Source organism: Narcine bancroftii, chromosome 1 (assembly GCF_036971445.1).
Source record: "Narcine bancroftii isolate sNarBan1 chromosome 1, sNarBan1.hap1, whole genome shotgun sequence".
In the NCBI taxonomy this organism is placed as follows: domain Eukaryota; kingdom Metazoa; phylum Chordata; class Chondrichthyes; order Torpediniformes; family Narcinidae; genus Narcine; species Narcine bancroftii.
The window spans coordinates 36374023-36399143 of NC_091469.1; the positions used below are offsets into that span (position 1 = coordinate 36374023).

The 25121-nt window shown below is 40.1% G+C and overlaps 2 pseudogenes; both read left to right on the forward strand.

Annotated features, from left to right (window-relative positions):
• Positions 1-14046: 14046 nt before the first annotated feature.
• LOC138752182 (5S ribosomal RNA) lies at positions 14047-14165 on the forward strand (annotated as a pseudogene).
• Positions 14166-14700: 535 nt separating this feature from the next.
• Positions 14701-14819, forward strand: LOC138752086 (5S ribosomal RNA; annotated as a pseudogene).
• The last annotated feature ends 10302 nt before the right edge of the window (positions 14820-25121 follow it).

Sequence of the window (25121 nt, forward strand, 5' to 3'; positions counted from 1 at the left end):
CCCTTCCCCTCCCCTTATATAAAAAAGAAAAAAAAAGTTCAAACTCATAAAATTCTCCATATTCTTCATTTATAACATCTTCAAAATTCTCTATCGAAATTAACTTAATTTTATTAAACTCTTCTCCCTCAATGTATTTGTATTTGATTTTCTTATTTTTCTTCTTATCACCTTTCCCCTCATCTTCCTCTTCATCATGTGACATCATCCCCTTAAAAAAGAGAGAAAAAAGAGAAAAAAAAAACCCAAAAAAGAGAGAGAAAAAAGAGAAAAAAACCACCTGATTCCCTCTCAATTACAATCAGAAAACAAAAAGAGTTAAAAAAAATTATTTATTTAAAAAAATAATTAAAAAAAAGCTTCACTTCATAACCCAAAAATTAAAAAGAAAAAAAAAACAGGTCTGAGGTCACGACTACCTCCTCCTGTTTAAACCGCCCAAAGCGGTAACTCCCCCAAAATATTGGGTGTGAGATAACTCACAGGTAGCTGATGACTTCTGGAAACTAGTGCCCACCCAGTTCCCTCTCCCAACTCCCATTTCATTAAACTATCATCATTATTTAAACTATTTAAACTCTTCTCAAAAAAAAGATTAAAGATTTATTTTTTTAAATCAACGTTACCACTTCAGTCACCATTGCTTCCATTTCTTTTAAAAATCTGGATCCCACCTTACATCTCTACTCTCTTTGGAGACCTTAAAGGACTACATCGTTCCTGAAACTGCATGATTGGTAGAGACTGAGCAAAGTCCATAACCTCTTTAGGATTGTCAAAGAACTTTGGCTAATTTCCATCCTAAAAAATCTTCAGTACCACAGAATACCTGAATGTTGCCTTATGTCTTTTTTTTCACAACCGTTCTTTCACAGAATTAAATTCGCGTCATTGAAACATAATTTCTTGACTCAAATCTTGATAGAAGAAAACAGGATTATTCTGAACCATCAAAGGAGATCTATTTTGCTGGGCATTTCTAATAGCCGTACGTAAAATTGTCTCTCTGTCACAATAGTTTAAACAACGGATCAGAACAGGTCTTGGATTCTGTCCTGAAAAAGATTTTCTTCTTAAAACTCTATGAGTACGTTCCAGTATTAAACCTTCAGGGAATTTATCCTGTCCTAACACTCGTGGAATCCATTCAGTAAAAAATTTTCTTGGATCTGGTCCTTCTATACCTTCTGGCAAACCAACAATTTTCACGTTGTTCCGTCTAGATTGATTCTCCAAATAATCAACCTTTTTTGCTAAATTTTTATTTTGGATCTGCAATGTTTCAATTATTCTATTTTCATCTTGCAGTTGATCATGTACATCGACTAAACCTTGATCACACATTTCAAATCTTTCAATGGTTTCAAGCTTAAAAGTTCCATTAATGGCTTCCATCATCGCATTAATCTTAGAAATAAACAGGTTCACAAAATTAGCTAAGTGACTCGATACAGAATATATCTTATCTTCAAAATCCTTAACAAACATTTCAACAGAAGTAGATTCAGGCATAATGGGGTCTTGCTGTTCCTTAGAGACCATGGGATCTTCTGTCCCTTCCCTTAATTTAGTATCTTTTCTAGCAGTTTGACTTCGTATAAAAATCCCTCTCAAAGTCCCCCAAGCAATGCCAGGAGACTGAAGATCAGGGTTATCTTTAAGCCAAATCTCTTTAATCATCTTCACTGAATCGATGTCTGGAAAAACCGTTGTAATTGAAGATGCATTTTGCAGCGCCACCACTGTAGCAGTCGAATGACAGCTCTTTAACTCTCCAGCTGGTGGCGCCCCAGCTGATTCAACTGTCAAAGTCTCAGTAACAGCACTCACAGTGGCCGTTGTGTGAAATACTGGCACTCGGCCAGCCCTTTGTTCTGAAAGCTGCCGAGTGCGACCTTCAGAGAGCCTTACCAGTTTAAAATGGAGTTTCAATGCCGAATTCTGTACGTCTTCTTCTGGATCCATTCTATGCTGAGTCCTGGCTTCTTGTAAACAAGTAGGCTCAGACAATTTCAGAAAATGTAGTTTTTTAACAGTCTGTTGATGTTTTCTTTTACCCTTTTTTTTGCATATAAACCATTAGGCACTAATCCAGCACCTCTTATTATTTATAAACTTTTAAAAGAACTTTAACGGGCACTTAAAGACAAAACAATAAATCAGAGTCAGGAGAGGTCTGGAAGGCACGTCTGTTCCCTACGCCATCTTGCCACGCCCCCCGTTGCAGGATTAAAAAAAAACATTGGCTCCTTTAACAGGCTGTTTAAAGCCTGTACAGAGCCTTCAGCATCAAAACCATGCAGTAGGACCCTGCAGAGCAGTGCTTGACTCCATTCCCCAGTCTTCTGGGTCTGCAGAAGCAGCAGCACTGCCATTAGAACAGCTCTGGCAGTGCCGCCATTTTTTTCCCTGTTCGTTACAAGATCATTACAGCCAGTGCCCACTCTTGGCTAAAGAGTAGATTTCAAAGAGTATCATAAAGGAAGACTGAGAGAAGAAGAGATATAATAAAGGAACTCCACAGCAAAAAAACAGGAAACACTGGGAAACTCTCAGAAGGCCATAAAAGATATATGGAGAGACAAATAGAGTTAACACATCATAACTATGAATGGCCATCAACTGAAATGTCTTCTCTGAAATATTTCTATTTTCATCAGATGCTGCCTGACCTGTTGGGTACTTCTAGCATTTTCTCTGTTAGCTTCAGATTTTGTGTGGTACAATTTTTTGTATCTCACATGTGATTCCAGATATATTGCTGCAGATATGTTTTAGCTGCCGATCAAGTCCCCAGTTGGATGGCAGTCGGACAAAGACAGCAGGTATAGCCGTTGTCTCACAGCACCAGTGATCTGGATTCAATCCAAATTTTTAGTTCTGTTTTCACAATGAAATTTTTCCATATGTTCCAGTTTCTTCCCACATCCTAAGAATATGCTAGTTGGTGTGTTAGTTGACAGTCTGAAATTTGCCCTTGTGACTGAATGGAGTTGATGGGAATGTGTGTTCACTGTGGGACTCGCATGCATGAATATTTGATGATGAGCTCAGTTCAATAGATATCTCTTCAATTTAAAGGAGAGCACATTGCAAGCACTAAATTTTGCAGTTGTTCATTACTCTCAATGATCTAGCCAATTCACTAATTTCACCTGGACCAGATCCAAGAGCAAATCCTCAAGGTGAAAAAAATACAATGGTCTTGGCATTTTTTTGCAAACTTCACAACCAGTCTTTGGAAACTCAATATTGTGTAGAGATTTCTAGACAAATCAAGTGAATTCTTGACTTCCTGACTTTAATAAATACTGTTCTGAATCTCCTCTAATCAGCATCTCTGAAAAATGTTCTGGTAGTTTACAATCATCACAGACTTCCATTTAACACCACAAAAAAATGTTGCTTACATACTCCAGGTCTTGGAATACAGAAAAAAATCACCATTTGCTTAAGGACATCAGCAGGTTATCTGGCAACAATAGGATTCATCGCTACAAAATACAATTTTAATTCCTGCAACCCCAGTGTGCCTACAAGCTTCCCGCTTGTAAAATCGCAAGCCATTGTCGAATACTCAGCAGTTCATCAAAAGCAGTTTGTTAGTCTCGCAAGGTCCCATGAATTTTTTAAACAAGAAATTTGAATTGCTCAAGATAATTTAGTGGAAATCAGCAATGCTGTTATAACTTTGTTCCTGCTTCAGAACCTGTATAAGAAGGAGACATTTGTATAATGAAAATAATAAAAAATAAAGATGCTGGAAATCCAAATAAAACCAGAAAATCTGGAAAAACTCAGCAGACCTGGCAGCATCCACTGAATGGGAAATTAAGTTGATGTTTCATTTTGGAGATCCCCACTTTCCCAGTTCTGAGAAATGATCCGTGACTCTGCTTTTCTATCCACAGATGATGCCTTAGCCATTTTCTTGGAAATGCACAAGAACCAAAAGAAACAGGAACAGGTGAAAGTTGTCCAGCCCATCGAGCCTGCTCCACCATTCCATGAAATCATGGCTGATCTGATGATAGACTCATCTATACCTACTAGCTTTTACCACATCTCCCTTAATTTCCCTACTATGTTAAAATCTATCCAGCCTTGTTTTAAATATATTTCCTGATGTAGACTCCAATGCTTCAATGGTCAATGGATGCCATAGATATTCCATAGATTCACCTCTCCCCCACCCCCACCCTCCTCATCTCTATCCTAAATCTACTACCCTAAATCTTGAGGCTATGTGGCCTAGTTCTAGTCTTCCCCCATCAATTGAAACATTTTACCTATCTGTATCTTATTTATGCCTTCTTTCCTAATACTATATGTTTCTATAATATCCCCTTTCATTCTTCTAAATTCCAGCAAGTACAGACTCAGATGACTCAATCTCTCCTCATAGGCTAAGCTCCTCATCTCTGGATTCAACCTGGTGAATCACCTCTGGACCGCCTGCAAAACCAGTACATCCTTCCTCAAATAAGGAGACCAGAACTGCACATAGTACTCCAGCTGTATTGTCGCCAGTAACTTATACAGTTGCAGAATATACTCCCTGCTTTTAAATTAAATCCCTCTAGCAAATGAAGGCCAACATTTTATTTATCTTCCTGATTGCCTGCTGCACCCGCAAACCAACATTTGGAATTCATGCACCAGAACTCCCAAGTCCCTCTGCACAGCAGCATACTGCAATCACTTACCATTTAAATAATAATCTTCCATTTTCCCTTCCAAAGTGGATAACCTCACATTTTCCAACATTGTACTCCATCTGCCAGCCACTTGCCCACTCACATAACCTAATTATTTATATCTCTCTGCAGACTCACCATATCCTCTGCACAATGTGCTTTTCTACTCAATTTTGTGTAATTAGCAAACTTAGATATGCTACACTCTGCCTCCTCTTCCAGATTGTTTATGTATATCATGAACAGCTGCGGGCCCAGCACTGACCCCTGTGGCACTCCACTCACCAGATTGCCAACCATAATACACCCCTTTCTATTCGTTAACCAATCCTCTATCCATGCTCACACATCACCCCAACTCTATGCATCCTTATCTTATGTATGTAGTTTATGTGACACCTTATCGAACGCCTTCTGGAAATGCAAGGAAACATCATCCATCTGATCCCCTCTATCTACCACCTTCATTATATCCTCAAAGAACTCCAGTAAGTTTATTAAACAGGACCCTCCTTTGCTGAATCCATCCTGCGACTGCCTGATGGATGCATTTTGCTCCAGATGCCTCGCTATTTCTTCTTTAATGATTGCTTCAAGCATTTTCCCAACAACTGATATTAAACTAACTGTCCTACAGTTCCTTGACTTTTTTGAATAGTGGCATGACATTCACTGACTTCCAATCTGCTGGGACCTGCCCAGATTGGTAAATTATCAGCAAAGCCTCTACTATAACTTCTGCCATTTCATTCAGTCCCCTGGGATACATTCCATCAGGTGCATGGGACTTATTTATGTTTAGACCCTCAAGTTTGTTCATTAATACCTCTTTCATGACAGCAATTGCATCCTGGTCGTCACCTCCCATCACATCCAGAACATCGGTTTTTGTCATGATAGACAGGTCCTCTACTGTGAAGATTGACACATAATAGTCATTCAAAGCCTCAGCCATTTTCTTATTATCCAATAGCAATTCCCCCTTCTCATTCTCCAAGAGACCTATCTTCACTTTTGCCACCCTTTTCCTCTTTATAAAATTATATTTAAAAATTACTGTCTGTTTTTATATTTTGTGCAAATCTTTTTTTCATAATCTACCTTCCCTCTTTCTTGCTCACTTTGTTTCTTTGTTGCTTTTTAAAGTTTTCCCAAACTTCCAGTTTCCCTCTGCTCTGAGCGATTTTGTAATGAGCTTTTAGTTTGATGCCTTCCTTTATTTCTTTAGTTGTCCAAAGCTGTTTGTCTACTCTTACCATCATTGCTAACTGGAATATACTTTTGTTGAGCACCATGAAAAATTTATTTGAAAATCTTCCACTGTTCCTCAACAGTTCCTTCATATAGCCTGTGTTTACAGTCTATCCTGGGCATCATCCTCCTGTAATTTCCCTTCTTTATGCAAAACACACTGGTTTTAGAATGAACATGTGTACCCTCCATTTGTATGAAAATCAAATCAAAGAGGATCTCTAACTATAAGATGACTAATTTTATCTGTCTCATAGCCCAGGACCAGATCCAAGATAACATGTTCTCTTGCAGTTTCAGTATGTGCTGTTCAAGAAAGCTATCATGTATGCATTCCATGAAGTCCTACTCAAGATTGCCAAGACCAACCTGATTCATCCAGTCTATGTGCATATGAAAGTCTCCCATGATAACTGCTGTTCTATCCTTACATTCCTCCCATATTTCTTGGTTTATTGCCTGTGTCACTGTAATGTTATTATTGAGTGGCCACCAGTTTTTTTTCCTTTTACTACTCTTATTCTCTACGCAGATGAATTCAACATTTAGTTTCTTAGATCTTACATCATCTCTCACTATTGCCCTGATCTCATCCTTGACTAAGAGTGCTACCCACCTCCTTTACCTTCCTGCCTGTCCTTACGTATTACCTGACATCCTTGGATATTTACTTTCTAATCCTCTCCACCCTGGAACCACGTTTCTGTAATGGCCACTAAATCTTTGTACTGATTCATGCCATAAGTTCACTGACCTTGATTGGAGTATAGGAACAGAGACGCCCTTCTGCAGTTGTACAGGGCCCTGGTGAGACCCCACCTGGAGTATTGCGTCCAGTTCTGGTCTCCAATTTTGAGGAAGGACATACTAGCTATAGAGGGTGTGCAGCGCAGATTTACAAGGTTAGTTCCAGGGATGGCGGGGTTGACATATGCTGAAAGGCTAGAAAAACTGGACTTGTATCGGATGGAGTTTAGAAGGATGAGGGGGGACATGATTGAGGTATACAAAATCATCAGGGGGATAGACAGGGTGAAGTCGGATTACTTGTTCCCAATGATGGGGGAGACGAGGACTAGAGGGCATAGTTTAAGAATACAGGGTAGGCCCTTTAGAACGGAGATGAGAAAACTTTTTTTTACCCAGAAAAGTGTGAATCTGTGGAATGCTCTGCCACATAGGGTGGTAGAGGCAGATTCGCTGATTATGTTCAAAAGAGAGTTAGATAAGACTCTAGTGGGCAAAGGAGTTAAGGGTTTTGGGGATAAGGCTGGAAAGGGGTACTGATAGTAGTGATCAGCCATGATCTGTAAAATGGTGGTGCTGGCTCGACGGGCCGAAGGCCTACTCCAGCTCCCATTGTCTATTGTCTATATCCACATTTTCTCTCCTATGTCCCATCCTTACACTCTCCACTCTATCTTTCCCTTCCCACTTCTTCCTTTCTTTTTCCAATCATCAATTCCTTACTCAATCCTCAGTCCAACACCTTGCAGTTCTGATCTTGCTTTTGCGTCTTTCCCATTTCCCTCCTCTCTCTCTCACCAATTTCAATCTGCCTCCCTGCAGTACCTCAGTAACCATGGTTATGAACAGTCATGAGTATCACCAGATCAAGGTCAGGTCAGTTAAGCTTTTGAGACAGAGGGGTTCCAGGTCCTGAACAGTAGTCAATAGAGGTGTTGAGCTCAGGTGGACTGTACAATCTCAGGATCCAAGGCCAAATCCAACACTAATTTGCAGACATGCATTTAATTGGCAATCATATTAAATAGATTTATTTCTAGTAAAAAATCTTTTGCTCTAATTTTCCCATTAGAACCCTTGCATCAACATTTGAATAGCTTGATTTTTCGAGTTCCCTCAAAGGTATACAAAGGTTAAATCAGTTGGAACTGCCTATGGTGAACATTTAATCCAGGAACATAGTTGGTTTTCTAGACTGGATCAACAATAAGTATAATTGTTTAGAAATTCATTCCCACAAACTGGGTGAAATGAATTCCTGCTTTCTATGGTAACATTGGATTACCTTATTCTGCCGCTGGTCCAATACAAGAGGACAACTCGAGAATCCTAATATCACAAGCAAGGACATTGGTATGCTTGAGACATGTTTGTTCTTTTCTTATTTTTCTCTATATAAGATGCAGCTTTGCTTACGACATTACAAGATTTTTTTTGATGAATAAATAATTATTTTAATTATTTAAATCAAAATCAGAAATGCCAGAACCATCCCTGGATTTTATTTTAAATTGTGCAGTAGTTGGATAAGTACCTCTGTTATAATTGAATAAATGACAAATAAAGTTAGCCCAGTGTTACAAGGTTTGAATCTGCCAAGAGATTATAATTCATGACATTGACTTTGATTACGCACAAAATTTTCTGCCAGACTTCAACATGATATTTTTAAATTGAAGTCAGCAAAGAATTCTTTATGCAAAACTTCTGTAGCTGGGGGATTTAAACCGCATGAATGTGGTATTATTAATGAAAATAGCCCAAAGGTGCAATGTGGGAGTTGATGATGTTTTATCCTTAGTAGGTCGTTTTACTTATACCTGCGCCAAAGACAATCTGATATACCCCATGGAGGTAAAGAAAACTGAAAGGTTTGTGAAGAGAGAGGAGAGATGGGCATTATTGCCCACCACAAGATCACAAGGGTGGCATCAGGAGACCTTGTAAAGCCATCACAAAGGTCTGCACAGGCTGGAGATGTGTCAGGTATGAAAGATGTAGTTGTGTCAGGTCTGTCCCAGGACATTGTTATAGGAGTTCTTTAGGACAGTACTCCAGGCGAAACACTTGCAGTTGCTTCATCAAGGACATTCTTTCTAGTATAATGTCAGAACTGGGGATAATCTTATGATTATGAAATGATCCATTCCTTCATAACATTAAAAAATATAACTGTTTGTGCTTAGGAGCATTGAGGTCTGGATTACCTTCAAGAACAGGTTTAAAAGGGGGAGTCAAGTGAAGCTGAGAGGCTGTAAGGATGTGCTCCAAAAGCTCCTGTCCAAAGGATAATATTGTCTATAAATAGAAGTTAAACTTACCCACCATGAAGTAAGATGGGCAGGAAGCTGGTGGTGACCCAGATTGGAGGTCTGGAACAGTGACTGGACACCAGACTACAAGATATCTCTGAGGGTCTGCTCAGCCTGCGGATTTCAATTGGGTCTCTGACAAATCGTGTCAAGGTTCTGGAAGGCAAGATGGTGAACATCCAAGATATACAAGAAAGAATGAAAAATGCAGCTGACGCATGGGTAGTTGAAATAGAAACAGCTGATAAATGTTAGACTATCTGGAAAACTACAATCGGCGCAATAACATTAGACTACTGGGCATGAAATAAGGGAAGGAAGAGAAGGACTCTGTGGAGTTTTTTGAACACTGGATCCCTGAAGTGTAAGGAAGGGATCGATTTAGAGCCCACATAACCATAGAAAGGGCTCATCAGAAATTTGGCCCCGGTCCCACCCAAATCAACCCCTGAGGTCAGTTCTGATCTGGTTTGTTAGTAGCCAGGACTGGAAAATAATGCTAAGGGCAGCAGGAGCCATATCAAGGGAGACAGCGGGACCAGTGGAATTCTGGGGTGGGGGTGAGGACTAATGTTCTTCCCTGACCTGAGTCCTGTGCTGCTAAAACAATGAAAAGAATTTGACCAGGTCAAGAAAATATTGAGAGATAAAAAAGTAGGGAATGCGATGCTGTACCTGGCCACCCTAAGAATCATGCTACAGGGAGGGGAGAGGAGACATTTTACAGAGCCACAGGATGCTATGTTATGCGCCTGGGAATTTCCATGATGTGTGCAAGCCTGAAAGAATACAGACTGAATTGAACCCCTGAAGGAACAATGGATGGAATACCTGAGAAGCTATGGAACAAAGGTGGGACATTACAGTCTTTTAATTATTGATTCATGAAAGCAATTAAGACAACTAAGGCTTTTACAGTGTGGGAAATTCAGAAGAAAGATTTAATGCAAAAAGTTGATATGTTGGAAAATAAGAGTAGAAGAAATAATGTGAAAATTGTTGGTGTATCTCAGGACTTTGAAAGCAATAACCCAGTAAAAAAAAATTCAAAAATGGCTGCCTGAAATTTTGGGACCAGAGAATTTTCCAAATGGTTTGGAACTTAATAGAACACATAAAGCTCTAAGGATAAAACAATAACCGGGACAACCGCCACACTTTATTTTGATTAAATGTCTACGTTACCAAGATAGGGAAATTATTTAAAGATGGCAGTTCAGAAAGTCAGGGAACAACAAAACCCTTTAATGATTCAGAATAACAGAGTATTTTTTATGCGGATTTGTGTCATGAAATTGTCGAAAGAAGAAAAGAATTTAACCCAGCAAAATCAGTTTTGTGGAAAAAGGAATATAAATTCGCATTAAGCTCAATGTTTTGTTAATGAGTCTGACGCTTTGGAATTTGCCAATTCGCTACCTAATATCAAGCAGATGGAAGGCAATCTTCTGTACCTCAACAAATTGAAGGGGATCAGGAAAAATTGAAAGGAGAAATTTCACCTGGAAGACAGCTGACTGAAGTTCAAGTTAAAATTGATGAATATATCCATGTCGCTGCTCAGACAGGAACTGATATGCTTCAACAACAGCCTTTCAAAGAAATTCATCCCTGTAGTTGTGAGTACCACTGGTTGATAGTCATCGAGGCAGATTACTACATTCTTCTTGGGCATAGTAACAATTGATAACTGATTGAAACAGGTGGGTACCACACACTGTTGGATTGAGATGTTAAAGATATCCATGAACTGCATTGTCAATATTATTTAAATTCTTAAACAAACATGAATTAACAATATATTATTGTGAATGTTGACAGCAGCTATGAAAATATCATAATTAGGGTCAGATTCAATCCTTCTCCATTACTAACTAAATGCCTGGATGATTAAATATTTCTTCTTTTTCACTATACTATGAGAATTTATTTCAACAACATATAAATAAGAATAGATATTACTAAGGTGGCTCTATGACAATCTAGAATTCAGATTTGCCCATTTCATTGGGCAGTATGCGCAATTGACGGAAATAATTTGATACTACTGAGATTAATTTAATATCTTCATGTCTGCTTGATTTGATACCAAATCCCTCTATCAGAACTTTAATGGATTGTTCATCCCCTGACTTTCTCATCAACCAATTTTTTTTTGGAGGGTTATGCTTTTCCACTCAAAATTCAGTTAAAAATAGTAGATATATTGCATTCTGGGTCCTATCAGAGACCTTGAAGGAGCTTATCATACTTGACTGATTGAAATTAAATTTTGATATTCTGTCTGGGAGAGAAAGATTCTCTTTTTTTTCCCGCTTTCCTTTTCCGAGGCCTCGTGCCACTAGTGGCGAGAGCTACTTCTCATTATTAAGGGAGATAGTGCCGACCTATTTGGCACTTTTGGAGGGGGGGTTTACTTTTGGGGTTTCTTATCTTAAAAAAAAAGACAACTGAGGCTGTTGTACATAGTTGCCAAGGTTCTGATAAAGTTTTATAATGATTGGAGGGAATGGAGGGTTATATACTTTTCCTTGCTTTTTTAAAAAATGTATAAATGGGGAAAATAATGGGAGTTTGAGGCAGAAGATGCTACACAAGGCTGCAGTGCAGATGAGGTGTGAGAGAAGATGACACATGATGAGACTTGAAATAGGAGGGAAGATGGTGCAAGAGCAGAGGTGCCAAAACAGAGGATGGAAATATTTTGAAATTTTCGTTTGTTAACTTTGACATAGAGGATTTTTAAGGATTATTTTATTTTATCTATGGGGAGATGGGGGTTTGTCTTTTTCATGTTTATTTTTACTTTCTTTTTTCCCTTTGTGGATGGTGTGGACAACCGTGGGGAGAGACCATGAATGACAGAAAGGCGTGAGGACGGTGCTATTCAAGACAAATAAACAGGGGTGCTGTGAAGGTGAAAAGATAAGATATAGAAACACAAATGAATACAACTATTAAAGTGAATGGTTTAAAAAGCCCTGTAAAGAGGAAGTGGGGCTTGACTCAAAAAACATTGAGAGCAGATATAATGTTCTTGTAGGAAATGCACTTCACAAAAAAGGAGCATGATAAACTTAAAAGAAACTGGACGGGGCAGGTGTTATCTTCCTCCTTCAGCTCTAAGGCTGGGGGGGTTAGCCATTTTAATACACAAAAGGATCTTGGTGGTGATGAGTGATGGAGTTACAGACCCGGCCAAGAGATTTGTAATGGTACAATGCCAGTTATATTTGGAACCATGAACACTGCTAAATTTCGATGCACCAAATTTTGATGATGAGACTTTTATGCAAAATGCTTTTCTAAGGGCTACCGAGGGTAAACAGAACATATTAATTGGAGATCTAAATATTTGTCTGGACCCTATTCTAGATAAGATGAGGTCCAAGGTGGCAAAAATGACTCTGGCCTTTAAGAAAGAATTAAATTTAATAGACATATAGAGGTAGAGGAACCCAAAGGCTAATGACTACTTTTACTAGAAGACCCATGAATCTCATACCAGAATTGATTATTTTCTGATGTCTGTCTGGTTGGAAGGCAGAGTGCTTGAGTTGGAATATTTAGCAAGTCTTGTATCAGACCACTCCCTGTTGACCTTGCAAATAACAATGCCTGAAAAACAGGCAAATGCTTATAGGTGGTGCCTGAATGCTACACTGTTGAATAATTCGGACTTTTGTACTTTTATAAGGGTTAGGGGTCAAATTGCTCTGTTTTGTGGAACAAATTGCCCCTCAACTAATTATTTTTTTCAATTTGGGATGCATGAAAGGCCTATCTAAGGGGGCAAATATAAAGAAAATAGTTGACTGAGGTGGAAACATTGGAACAAGAGATCACAAAACTGGAGAAAGAATATCAGAACTTGGGATCGAATGAGAAATATCAGGAATTGGAAAATAAGAAACTAAATACAACACTCTGCAATCATACAAAGTGGAAAAAAATGCTCTTGCAAGCCAAGCAAAGATATTATGAACTAGGTGAAAAAACACACATTAATTTGGCATGGCAACTGAGAGCAGAGGAAACTTCAAGAATGATTAATGTGGTTTAGTCGGGCCAGACTCAGTAACATACAATCTAAAAGAAATAAATGACGCCTCTAAAATTTTTTAAGAGGTATTGTATAAATCCAAGGTCCCAAGAAACTTAAATAAAATTGAGGAGTTTTTGGCAGGGTTTGAGTTGCTGAGATTGGCACAGAGGACCAGACGTAATTAGATGCCCCATTTTCCAGTGAGGAAATTAAACTGGCCGTGGGAACATTACAAGCAATCAAGTCTCTGAGAGGGGATGGCTTCCCCACTGAATTCAAAAATGTATTGATACTGTTGTTAATGGGTATATTGAACCAGGCAGTGCTACAGCTATCTTAGTGGTGACACCTATAAAGATCAGGGACCTGTTGAAGCCATCCTCATAAAGGCCCATCACACTATTAACTACAGATTACAAAATAATAGCCAAATCACTGGCTAATAGGTTGGGTAGGTACCTTCCTGATCAAGTTGGCTTCATCAGGAAGAGACACTCTCCTAACAACTTGAACAGACTATTTATACCAGGGATGGCCAAACCTGCTTAGCATAAGAGCTGTATACCATAAACTTCAGATATCTGAGAGCTGTAGCAATCACGCGATCGCAAGCCACACCCACTAACACTAACATTAGCCCCTTTCAGGTGGCCATAATACCTGAATGTAAAGCCACCTAAAATACCTAAATGCGGCTGTTGGGAGGCCACCTGAAAGCGGAGAACACAGCGCTGAGGTGTACTTGCTCAGCCCACCTCAGGGAGGTATATTCTCTCTCTCTCTCTCCCTCTCTCTCTCTCTCTCTTTCTCTCTCTCTGTCATTCTCTGTCTCACCTCTCTCTCTCTCTCTCTCTCTTTCTCTCTCTCTCTCTCTCTCAGACTGGCTATATTGAAATGTTTTGCTTGTCTGATTTGTTGTATTGTGACTGAGTGTGAAGCGGCATACGTGTGTGCCGGTGAGTTGGTTAAGTGGTAGCAGAAGCAGGCACCTGCTGCCTACTGCCATACTAGCCTGCAAATGCTCGAACTCATCTGATCTCGGAAGCTAAGCAGGCTCATGTCTGGTCAGTACTTGAATGGTAGACTGTCTGGGAATATCAAGTGCCATAGGCTTTTGGCTCTCACCACCCACCCATTTTTCTTTCTTTGTATTTCTCTCTCTCACTCTTTCTTACTTTCTTTCTTTCTCTTCCTTTCATTCCTTCATTCATTCATTCTCTTTCAATCCTCCTCATTCTTTCACTCATTCTGCCTCATTCTATCTGTTTCTCTCTCACTTATTTTCATGCTCTCTCACTTTCTTTCTCTCACTCACTCTTTCTCAATTTTATATCTGTCACACTCTCTCTTTACTTTTCTCTCTCTCACTCTCTGTCACTTTCTCTCTCTCTCTCTCTATCTCTGTCCCTGTCGCTCTCTGTCTCACTTCTCTCTCTCTCTCTCTCTTTCTCTCTATCTCTGTCCCTGTCGCTCTCTCTCTCTCTCTCTCTCTCTCTCTCTCTCTCTCTCTCTCTCTCTCTCTCTCACACTCAGACTGGCTATATTGAAATGTTTTGCTTGTATTATTTGTTGTATTGTGCCTGAGTGTGAAACGGCATACATGTATGCCAGTGAGTTGGTTAAGTGGTGGCAGAAGCAGGCACCTGCTGCCTACAGCCAAACTAGCCTAAAAACGCCCAATCTCGTCTGATCTCAGAAGCTTAGCAGGCTCAGGCCTGGTCAGTACTTGGATGGGAGACTGCCTGAGGATACCAGGTGCCATAGGCTTTTGGCTCTCACCACTCACCCATTTTTCTTTCTTTCTATCTCTCTCTCTCTCTCTCTCTCTCTCTGTCTCTCTCTCTCTTTCTCTCACTTTATTTCTTTCTTTCTCTTCCTTTCATTCCTTCATTCTCTTACAGTCCTTCTCATTCTTTCACTCACTCTGCTTCATTCTATTTCTTTCTCTCTCACTTATTTTCACACACTCTTACTTTCTTTCTCTCACTCACTCTCTATTTTATATTTGTCACACTCTCTCTCTTTATTCATTATATAAACAATGTTATTCTATTATTCGTATGACAATCAGGCAGCGACCTAACTCCCCGAGCCTGACAACCCCCCTGCCCGCTGCCCGGCGACCCAACTCCCCTCTGCCTGTCAGCTCTCCGGTGCAGGACTACAGGGCTGGGACAGCCATCACGGGAGGTTGCCTACCACTGGTACAATTTTGGTGGGGAAAGTATTTTCCAATCCTTGCAAATCATCCATTTTCAAAATGCTGATACGCTGCAGATAGTGAAGAAGCACTGTTTCAAAGGGAGCAATTTTGCAAGATGTTTTTCTAATCAAGTCTACACACCAAGCATTCCGCCAGACACCTGAAAGCAGCAAGGCAAAGCGGCTAGCAGCTTTCAGGTGCCTAGCAGCAGGAAGGTTGTTGACAGTCAGCTGGCAACCCGGTAACAGCCATCCTCCCCGCTGTGGTCTCCTACCCTCCCCACTGCGGACACCTACCCTCCCGCGAGCCACACATTACATGTCAAAGAGCCGCATGTGACTCAAGAGCCACGGTTTGGCCACCCCTGATTTATACCTTTGGCACAAGCAAATTTGATCCAAGTATAATAGTTTCGCTACATGCAGAAAAGGCCTTTGATCAGCTAGAATGGCCTTTTTTGTTTAAAGTTTTGGAAAACTTGGAAAGGTACAAACATTTTTTAATTGGATAAAAACACTGTATGACAAACTATGGGCAAAAGTCAGTATGAATGGACAAATATCACCAACATTTCTCCTCAGTGGTTGCAGCAGGCAGGACGATCCTCTGTCTTCAGGGCTGTTTGTCTTATCAATTGAACCATTGGCTGAGACCATCAGGAAATATCCAGTAATAAAGTTATTCACCGTGGGTCAGTGCGAGCACAAGATTAATCTAATGGTAGATGACGTGTTGTCATACCTGACGGACCAGGCCGGGTCTTTGCCAAAGTTGCTCACCACACTGGAGAACTATGGTACAATATCGGGCTATAAAGCCAACTTAGGAAAAAGCAAGATCATGCCACTGAATAAATTTGACCATGAAGAATATCAAAGAAACAGTCATACCTAGGAAACAAGATTGATAGTAACCTGTAAAATTTATATTAACTCAACTACCCTCCTATATTGGAGAAGATTGAAGGTGACTTAATGAGATGGAGGGATCTGCCCATCACCTTGATAGGAAGGGTTAATTACATAAAGATGAAAGTGATGCCAGGACTCCAAACCTCTTCCAGTCTCTGCCAATTCCATTGCTACAATCTTTTTTTTAAGGCGCTGAATAATAGCATAAGGAAATCTATCTGGAATGGGGAAAGTACCCAAATAGCCCTGAAAAAATTGACATGGGACTACAGCTTGGGGGGGGGGGGGGGTTTAAGGTTGCTTGATTTTTAAAAATATTGTCTAGCAGTTTAGTAGAGGTTCCTTGCATCTTTCTTTGAGGAGGGGGAACCACCCACTTGGGTGTAAATGGGATTGCATGCAATGGGGGAAGAGGATGGTGAAGGATTTCATATACAAATGGGATGCCAAATTAATAGCAAAAAAATGGATAACCCCAAACATCTAATTCAAATTTGGCATAAGATCAATGAGGGTATTGGAGAGAAAGTGGGAATATCATCAAAGGTGCCACTGACATAAAATAAATTGATGCCCATGAACATGGGCAATAAAATCCTGGAGATTTGGCATCGACGGGGGATCCAACATATTTGAGAACTGCTATGAGGGAAGACAGCTTATGTCCTTTTAGCTGCTAAAGAGTAAATATGATTTTCTTTATGGGATATTTCATTTAAGTTCATTTCTAAAGAATAGGTGGACCCCTACAATGACCCAGCCTACAACTAACAAGGTGGAAGGGTTGCTTTGACTGGGAAACACACCCAAATTTATTTCAAGAATGTACTCTTTACTCCAAGGTGAAAGCCTTGGGGCTCATAGATCAAGAGAGAGATGGGAGTCAGACCTGGACATAACAATTTGACAAAAGATGTTGGTCGATTGGTGTAGAGACAGTGAGACAACAGTTATTAATTCTAGATACAGACTGATTCAATACCACTTTCTACTCCAGCTCTACCTCACACCACAAAAGATTTGCAAGGCAAAACCAGAGGTTCCGGAGACATGCTTCAGGTGTGGAGTGGAGCAGGGAACATTCGTTCATGCAACCTGGTCCTGCACAAAGGTAACCCCATTTTGGCAGGATTTGGTCATCGTTCTAACCAGAATAACGAAGGTAACTTTCCCACCGGATCCATTGTTGTATCTGCTGGGGAACCCTATGGACATAAGCTACAAATTAACCAAATTCAATTTGTATTTGTTTCTTTGTCCATAGCAAAAAAAATGCATAGCGATGACCTGGAAGTCCCACTCCCCTCTTATTATCAGTAAGTGGATTACGAGATGCATAGCTGTATTCCCATGGGAAACAAAAATCAGGTATAATCTTAGAAACTGACGCAGCACGTTTGTTAAAATATGGCAGCCATATCTGATATATGCAGGAGCATAGCTGTAGCCACACCCCGATAAAAAGACTTAGAGATTTACATGACATCACATCACATACTACCCTGAGATTCTTTTTTCTGCAGGCCAGGCAAAATTACCACTTATAGATAGTGCAACAAAAAAAGTACATGATGGATTAATAAAAGTAAATATATAAGGAGGTGGCTCCACAGCCTCTATGGACACTTTCTGGAAGCACCAACACCACATCCAGCCTCCCTCTTTCTTTTTCTCTCCTTTTTTCCCCCTTTCTTTTCATTTTCTCTGTCTTTTCCTTATTTTTTTTGGGGGGGGGGTGGAATGGGAGGGGTAGAAACATCCTATGTACGTAGATTGCTGGGAGATGCTGATATATTCTGTAAAAGTCAGTGATGTTATCTCCTTGTTTATTGATGGAAAATAAAATTGTTTTACAAGTCGCAAGTGCTACCTCTTTCATATTAGTTGCAGATAAAGACTATCCCAAACAAGAGAGTCGAGTAATCTGCATTTGACTTTCAATGCTAATACCATCTCCAAATCCACAGGATTGAGATTGAACCAGCCGCTTACAAGAACTACCAGAACTGGACAGAGGTGAGATAACCTGATATGTGAGATGAATTTCAACACCACATGCCCAATCCATCATCCACAATGCATGCACTATAATGGAACCATCTCTATTTGCCTGGGTAAGTGAACTGAAGAATGTCTATTCAATTAAGGGAAAAGCAGACTATGTTAATGGCAACAGGAAAATTCTTTTTCTTTGGCTTGACTTCGCGGACGAAGATTTATGGAGGGGTAATGTCCACGTCAGCTGCAGGCTCGTTTGTTGCTGACAAGTCCGATGGGGGACAGGCAGACACGGTTGCAGCGGTTGCAAGGGAAAATTGGTGGGTTGGGGTTGGGTTTGGAAAATGAATCCTTTGTCTAATCACTGCCACACAGGAACCATTGGAATGGATTTCTTTTTTTCTCAAGGTGCCTCTGACTTTAAGCTCTAGAGAAAGGCACATGATGAAATCAGATGAAGGCGGCTGGGCGAGGGTTAACACCAAGAATGAACACCAGTATTGACATTAAGGTTGATGAATTTGTTACTCTGTTGCAATGATTAGATAATTATTATCGTAAATACTGCAGTTCATTACAATGATCAACTTACAGACAATCTGTGCAATTTATTTTACATTTTATTGATACAATTCACTACCATTTATTAGTACAGTAGATACAGCAGATCATGAATGCAATCCACACATCTCATTAATTTAACATCAAGTGTGATTCTTTTTAATCTAACTCCTTACTTATGTATTATCCAGGCATGATTCCTGCTCTACCATTTGTAGTAATTTGAAATAATCTCTCCAAATTAAGTGATCAAAATTTTTTGATAAGTTTCAAGCTTCACTTTTAACCCTGTTAAACCTTTGTATCCATATAAATATTTCAGAACCAACCATCACAAGTAAAAGTTTTAAGATATGATATCCAGCTTGTCATGTGTCACAGCACTCCCTCCAAAATCTGATTGAATTAAAGCTGGATACAGGCACCAGGGTCTAATGCAACCTAAAAGTTAGGACAGATCACCCACTGTCTTAATGATTATCCTTTTCAATTGGTAATTCTCTATGGTCTAACTGGTAGACTTACAATTGTACTTTGTCACATATGCCAAGATAGTAAAAAGCTTTGTTTTGCAAGAAATTAAAGCAAATATTCATAATTAATAGTTGAATAATAAAATTAAAATGCTTGGTGCAATTTGTCAGTAAGTCAGAGGCTAGGGTATCATTCCAAAGACAATGTGCAAAATTCCACTACTGTCTTGATATCAATTTAAATATCAAAGCTTCCACCACAACTGTCAAACAAGACTGTATAAAGCCTCCTTCAATTACCATCTCTCTCCCAGCTGATGAATGCTTATCAGTCTGGTAAAATGTATGTAAAGTCTGGACTTGGGTGCATCATTTTCTCATGACTGCAAAGGATATGGCAATGTTGGGTTTACATGAACAGATTGGAACAATTTTTATTATCAAGATTAAACAGTTTTTAGTTTTGTCATCAGATACCATATAAAAGATCAAGTCATTCCTTGATGAATTATCTTGATCAGAACAAATTCATTGTTACATGTGGGTCACAGAAACAAACAAATTGTTCAAGCATTTCATTTTTATTAATATTGCTTTTGTTCTTTTAACAAATGCCTTAGCTTTTCTAATTCAGATTTCAGATTTATTGTCAGAGAACATACATGACATCACATATTACCCTGAGATTCTTTTTCCTGCAGGCCAGGCAAAATTACCACTTATAGATAGTGCAAAAAAAAAGTACATGATGTAAACATATAAACAAATGTAAACAACTGACAAGGCAGCCTTCAACAGTGAGGCTTTGGCAAGACAGCCTTCATTGGGTCAGCGGTGAGGCTTTGGCAGGGCAGTGTTTGGTAGGTCAGTGGTGAGGCTTCACTGGGGCAGCCTTTGGCGGGTCGGTGGTGAGGCTTCAGTGGAGCAACCTTCGCCGGGTCAGCAGTGAGGCTTTGGCGGGACAACCTTTGGCAGGTCGGCCTTTAGATTGATATCTCGGATCGATATTAGGAGTACGTAATGGAGTCAGCTAGGGCATTGGATTGCTCCAGTTGCAGGATGTGGGTAAATCTGGAACAGCACAATTATCCCTGAGGACTACATCTGCAAAAGGTGCATGCAGCTGCAGCTCCTGACAAACCGAGTTAGGGAACGGGAGCTGGATGAACTCTGGATCAGTCGAGAGGCAGAGAGGGTGAAAGAGAGGAGTTTCAGGGAGACAGTCACCCACAAGAGTCAGGAGGCAGCTAGTCGGGTCTCTGTCAGGAGAGGGAAGGGGAATAAACAGAGTGAGCAGAGCATCCCTATGATGTTCCCATCAACAATAAGTATACTGTTTTGGATACTGTTGGTGGAGATGACTTATCATGGACAAGATGTAGTGGTCACATCTCTGAGATGAGGGTCCAGTAAGAAAGGAGGGAAAAAAGGAGAGCAGTAGTGTTAGGGAATTGGTTAGTTGGGGGACAGATAACAGGTTCTGTGGGAGAGATGAGAATCCCATATGGTCTGTTGCCTCACTGCTGCCAGGGTCCGTGATAGCTTGGATTCTGTTCTTGGTATTCTCAGGAGGGAAGGTGAGCAGCCAGATGTCGTGGTCCATATAGGAAAGATGAGGAGCTCCTGCAAAAAGAGTTTAGGAAGTTAGGTGCAAAGTTAAAGGACAAGAGCTCCAGGGTTACAATCTCAGGAGTTCTGCCTGTGCCAAGAGCTAGTGAGGCTAGAAATAGGAAGTCAATGCAACTAAATATATGGCTAACGAGATGGTGCAGGTGAGAGGGCTTCAAGTTTCTGGACAATTGGGCTCCGTCCAGGGAAAGTGGGACCTGTCCTGACGTGACAGTTTGGACATGAACTGGAGGGGGGACTAACATCCTAGCAGGTTTGCTAGTGCTGCTCGGGGGGGTGGGGGGGGGGGGTTAAACTAGATTAGCAGGGAGATGGCAAGCAGAGTGTTAAAGTTGATAGTGAGTGGAGGAGGATAATCAGAAAACAGGTGGTACATGATAGAAATGTTCTCAGGAGTATTTATTTCAATGCAAGGAGCATTGTTGGAAAGGCAGATGAGCTACGGGCATGGATTGGTACGTGGGATTAGAACATTATTGCTATTAGTGAGACTTGGCTGTAGGAGGGACAGGACTGTCAGCTCAATGTTCCAGGTTTTCATTGTTTCAGACATTATAGAGGGGGATGGATGAAAGGAGGAGGAGTGGCCTTGCTAGTCAGGGAAAGTATCACAGATGTGCTTAGACAGTACAGCCCAGAGGGCTCGTCTACAGAAGCCATATAGGTGGAGCTGAGGAAAGGGGAAGGTGTGACAACACTGTTAGAGTTGCATTGTAGACCGCCCAAAAGTCAGAGAGAATTGGAGGAGCAAATCTGTAGAGAGAGCAGAACGATATAAGAAACAGAAAGCTGTGATAGTTATAGATTTTAACTTTCCAAATATTCACTGGGACTTCCATATTGTAAAAGGGTTGGATGGCTTAGAGTTTCTCAAATGTGTTCAGGAAAGTATACTAAATCAATATATAGAGGAACCAACGAGAGAGGATGCAATATTTGATCTCCTATTAAGGAACCAGACAGGTTACTCCCTACTACCCCCCTCCCACCTATCCCACCCTTACCCCTTCGGAGCTTATTTAAAAAAAAACAGAATAACATCAAATTATAGCAGGTTGTTGGGTGGTATGCCAACCTTTTACATCACATATACAGTTTTTACTTAACATGTAAACCCATACATTTCAAATACAGACTCCACATCTTGTTAAAAAAAGAATAATTGTTTTGTAAATTATACATTATTTTCTCTAAGTAGATACATGACTGCATTTCGTTGTGCCATCTTTGTACATGCAGTTCAAGATAATTTTTCCATGTTACAGCTATACACTTTCTGGCCATCGCCAAACTTAACCGAATAAATGCAATTTGAGGTTTCTCCAAACGTAAATTTGCTGTAATTATAATCATATATCCCAATAAACATATCCATGGATTCATATACAAGTCTATTTGGAACAAATCTCGCAAAAATTTAATAAATCTTTCCCAAAAAGGTTTAACCTTTTGTTTTGTAAAACTCTTAAATAATTTTTTTTTAATTAAAAAAAAAGGAACCAGACAGGTCAGGTGACAGAAGTATATGTAGGCAAAATTTGGTTTCGTTAATTATGGAGAAGGATAGGTCTGGTCCTCGAGTTGAGATTCTAAATTGGAGAAAGGCCAATTTGTGGAAATGAGAAGGATCAAGGAAGAGTGGATTGGGATAAGTTGTTTTTTTGCAAGGATGTGTTCAGTAAGTAGAAGGCCTTTAAAGGTGAAATTTTGAGAGTGCAGGGTTTGCATGTTCTTGTCAGGATTAAAGGATATTTTCAAGGATATTAGCAATATGGTAAAGAGGAAAAGAGAGATATAGCAAGTATAGGCAACAAAGAGAAAATGAGCTACTAGAAGAGTATAGAAAATTAAGAAAATACAAGAGTGAAATCAGGAAGGCTAAAAGAAGACATGAAGTTGCTATGTCAGATGATGTAAAGGTAAACCAGAAGGGTTTCTACAAGTATATTAAGAGTAAAAGGTCCCCTAGAAGATCAAAGTGGTTGTCTACGTTTGGAGCCTAATGAGATGGGGGAGAGCCTAAACAGTTTTATTGCATCAGTATTTATTCAGGAAACTGGCCTTGTTTATAAGGAAGGAAGGGAAACAAGCAGTAGTGGTATGGAGCACATAGAAATTAAAGAGGAGGAGGTGCTTGCTGACCTGTAGTGATAAATCCTCCAGGCCTGACATGATATTCCCTCAGACATTGAGGGAGACTAGTTTAGAAATTGTAGGGGCCCTAGCAGAAATATTTAAAATGTCCTTAGCAATGGCTGAGGTGCCAAAGAATGGAAGGGTAGCTCATGTTGTTCCATTGTTTGAAAAAGGCTCCAAAAGTAAACCAGGAAATTACATGCCGGTGAGCCTGTAAATTATTGGAGGGGGCTCTGAGAGATTAGATATACAAGTATTTGGACAGCATGGGGCATTGTGCATGGCAGGTCATATTTAATGAATCTTATATAGTTTTTTTAGGAGGTTACCAAGAAAGTAGTTGAAAGACGACTATGGATGTTGTCTGCCTGGACATAAGTAAGGCCTTTGACAAGGTCACACATGGGAGGTTAGTTCAAAAAGTTCAGACACTCGGTATCCATGGAGAGGTTGTAAAATGGAATTGAAATTGGCTGAAAGGGAGAAGACAGAGAGTGGTAGTGGATGATTGCTTCTCAGAATGGAAGCCTGTGTTTAGTGGTGAGCCTCAGGGGTCGTTGCAGAGACCATTGCTCTTTGTTGTCTCTATCAATGATCTGGAGGATAATGTGGGAAACTGGATCAGAAATTTTGCTGATAACACTAAGATTGGAGGCATTGTGAACAGCAAGGAAGTTTTTCAAAGCTTGCAAATGGATCTGGACCAAGTGGAAAAATTGGCTGAAAAGTTGCAGATGGAATTTAATGCAGACAAGTATGAGGTCTTGGATTTTGGAAGGTCAAACCAAAAAAGGATGTTCACAGTGAATGGTAGGGCATTGATGAGTGCAGAGGAACAAAGGGATCTGGAAATACAGATACATAATTCCCTGGAAGTGCTATCATAGATAGACAGGGTTGTCAAGAAAGCTTTTGGCATCTTGGCCTTCATAAATCAAAGTATTGAAGACAGGAGTTGGGATGTTATGGTAAAGGTTGTATAAGATATTGTTGAGGCCAAATTTGGTATTGTGTGAAGTTCTGGTCATCAAACTGCAGGAAGAATATCAGTAAGATCAAATGAGTGCAGAGAAGATTTACTAGGATGTTGTCGGGTCTTCAGGAGTTGAGTTTCAGGGAAAGATTAAAAGGTTAGGACTTTATTCCTTGGAGTGTATAAGAAAGAAGGGAAATTTGATAGAGGTTTACACAGTTATGAGGGAAATAGAGTAAATGCAAGTAGGCTCTTTCCACTTAGATTAGGAGAAGTAAATATGAGAGGACATGGCTTTAAGGGGAAAGGTTTAGGGGGAACTTCTTCACTCAGAAAGTGGTGGGAGTTCAGATGAAGATACCATCTGACATAATTGTGGGCTCACTCTTATGTTTTAAGAATAAAGTGGATAGATACATGGATGTGAGAGGTCTGGAGGGTTATGGAATGGTGCAGGTCAGTGGGATTAGCAGAATTATGTTTTGGCACAGACTAGAAGAGCTAAATGGCCTGTTTTTTGTGGTGTAGTTTTCTAAGGATCAATATAGGGAGGTAAAAAAAAAGCAATAAAGTGAAAAAGTAGGAGTCTTTAAATGAGTTCCTGATTGAGTTTGCTGTCGACGAGACTGATGGTGGAGGAGTAACAGCTGTTTCTGAACCTGGTGGTGCGAGCACTTATACCTCTTTCCTGATAGTAGCAGCAGGTGGTGTGCTGCTTGATGTTGATGGTTGCTGCTGCTCTCCGACATCAGTGTTCCCCATCGATATCCTCAATGTTAGGAATGAGTTTGCCTGTGACGTTCTGGGGTGCGTCCACTCCCTTTTGTGGGACTTTACATTCGGAGGTATTGGTATCCCATTATCAGACCATGATGCAGCTGGTCAGCACACATTCAACCACACATCTGCAGGAAATTGCCAGGGTTTCCAATGTTATACCAAACCTCAGCAAATCCTGATGAAGTAGAAGTGATGATGTTCTTTCTTTACGGATCCATTAGTGGGTTGGCTTCAGGAAACATCTTCCAAGATAGTCATTCCCAAGAACTCCTCTCCACTCTAATCTCCCGATGATTACTGAATCGTACACCTCTGGTTTTCTCTTCCTGAAGTCAACAATCAGCCGCTTGGTTTTGGTGACATTGAGTATGAGGTTGTTGGTGCCCCTTTCGGCCAAGTTTTCAA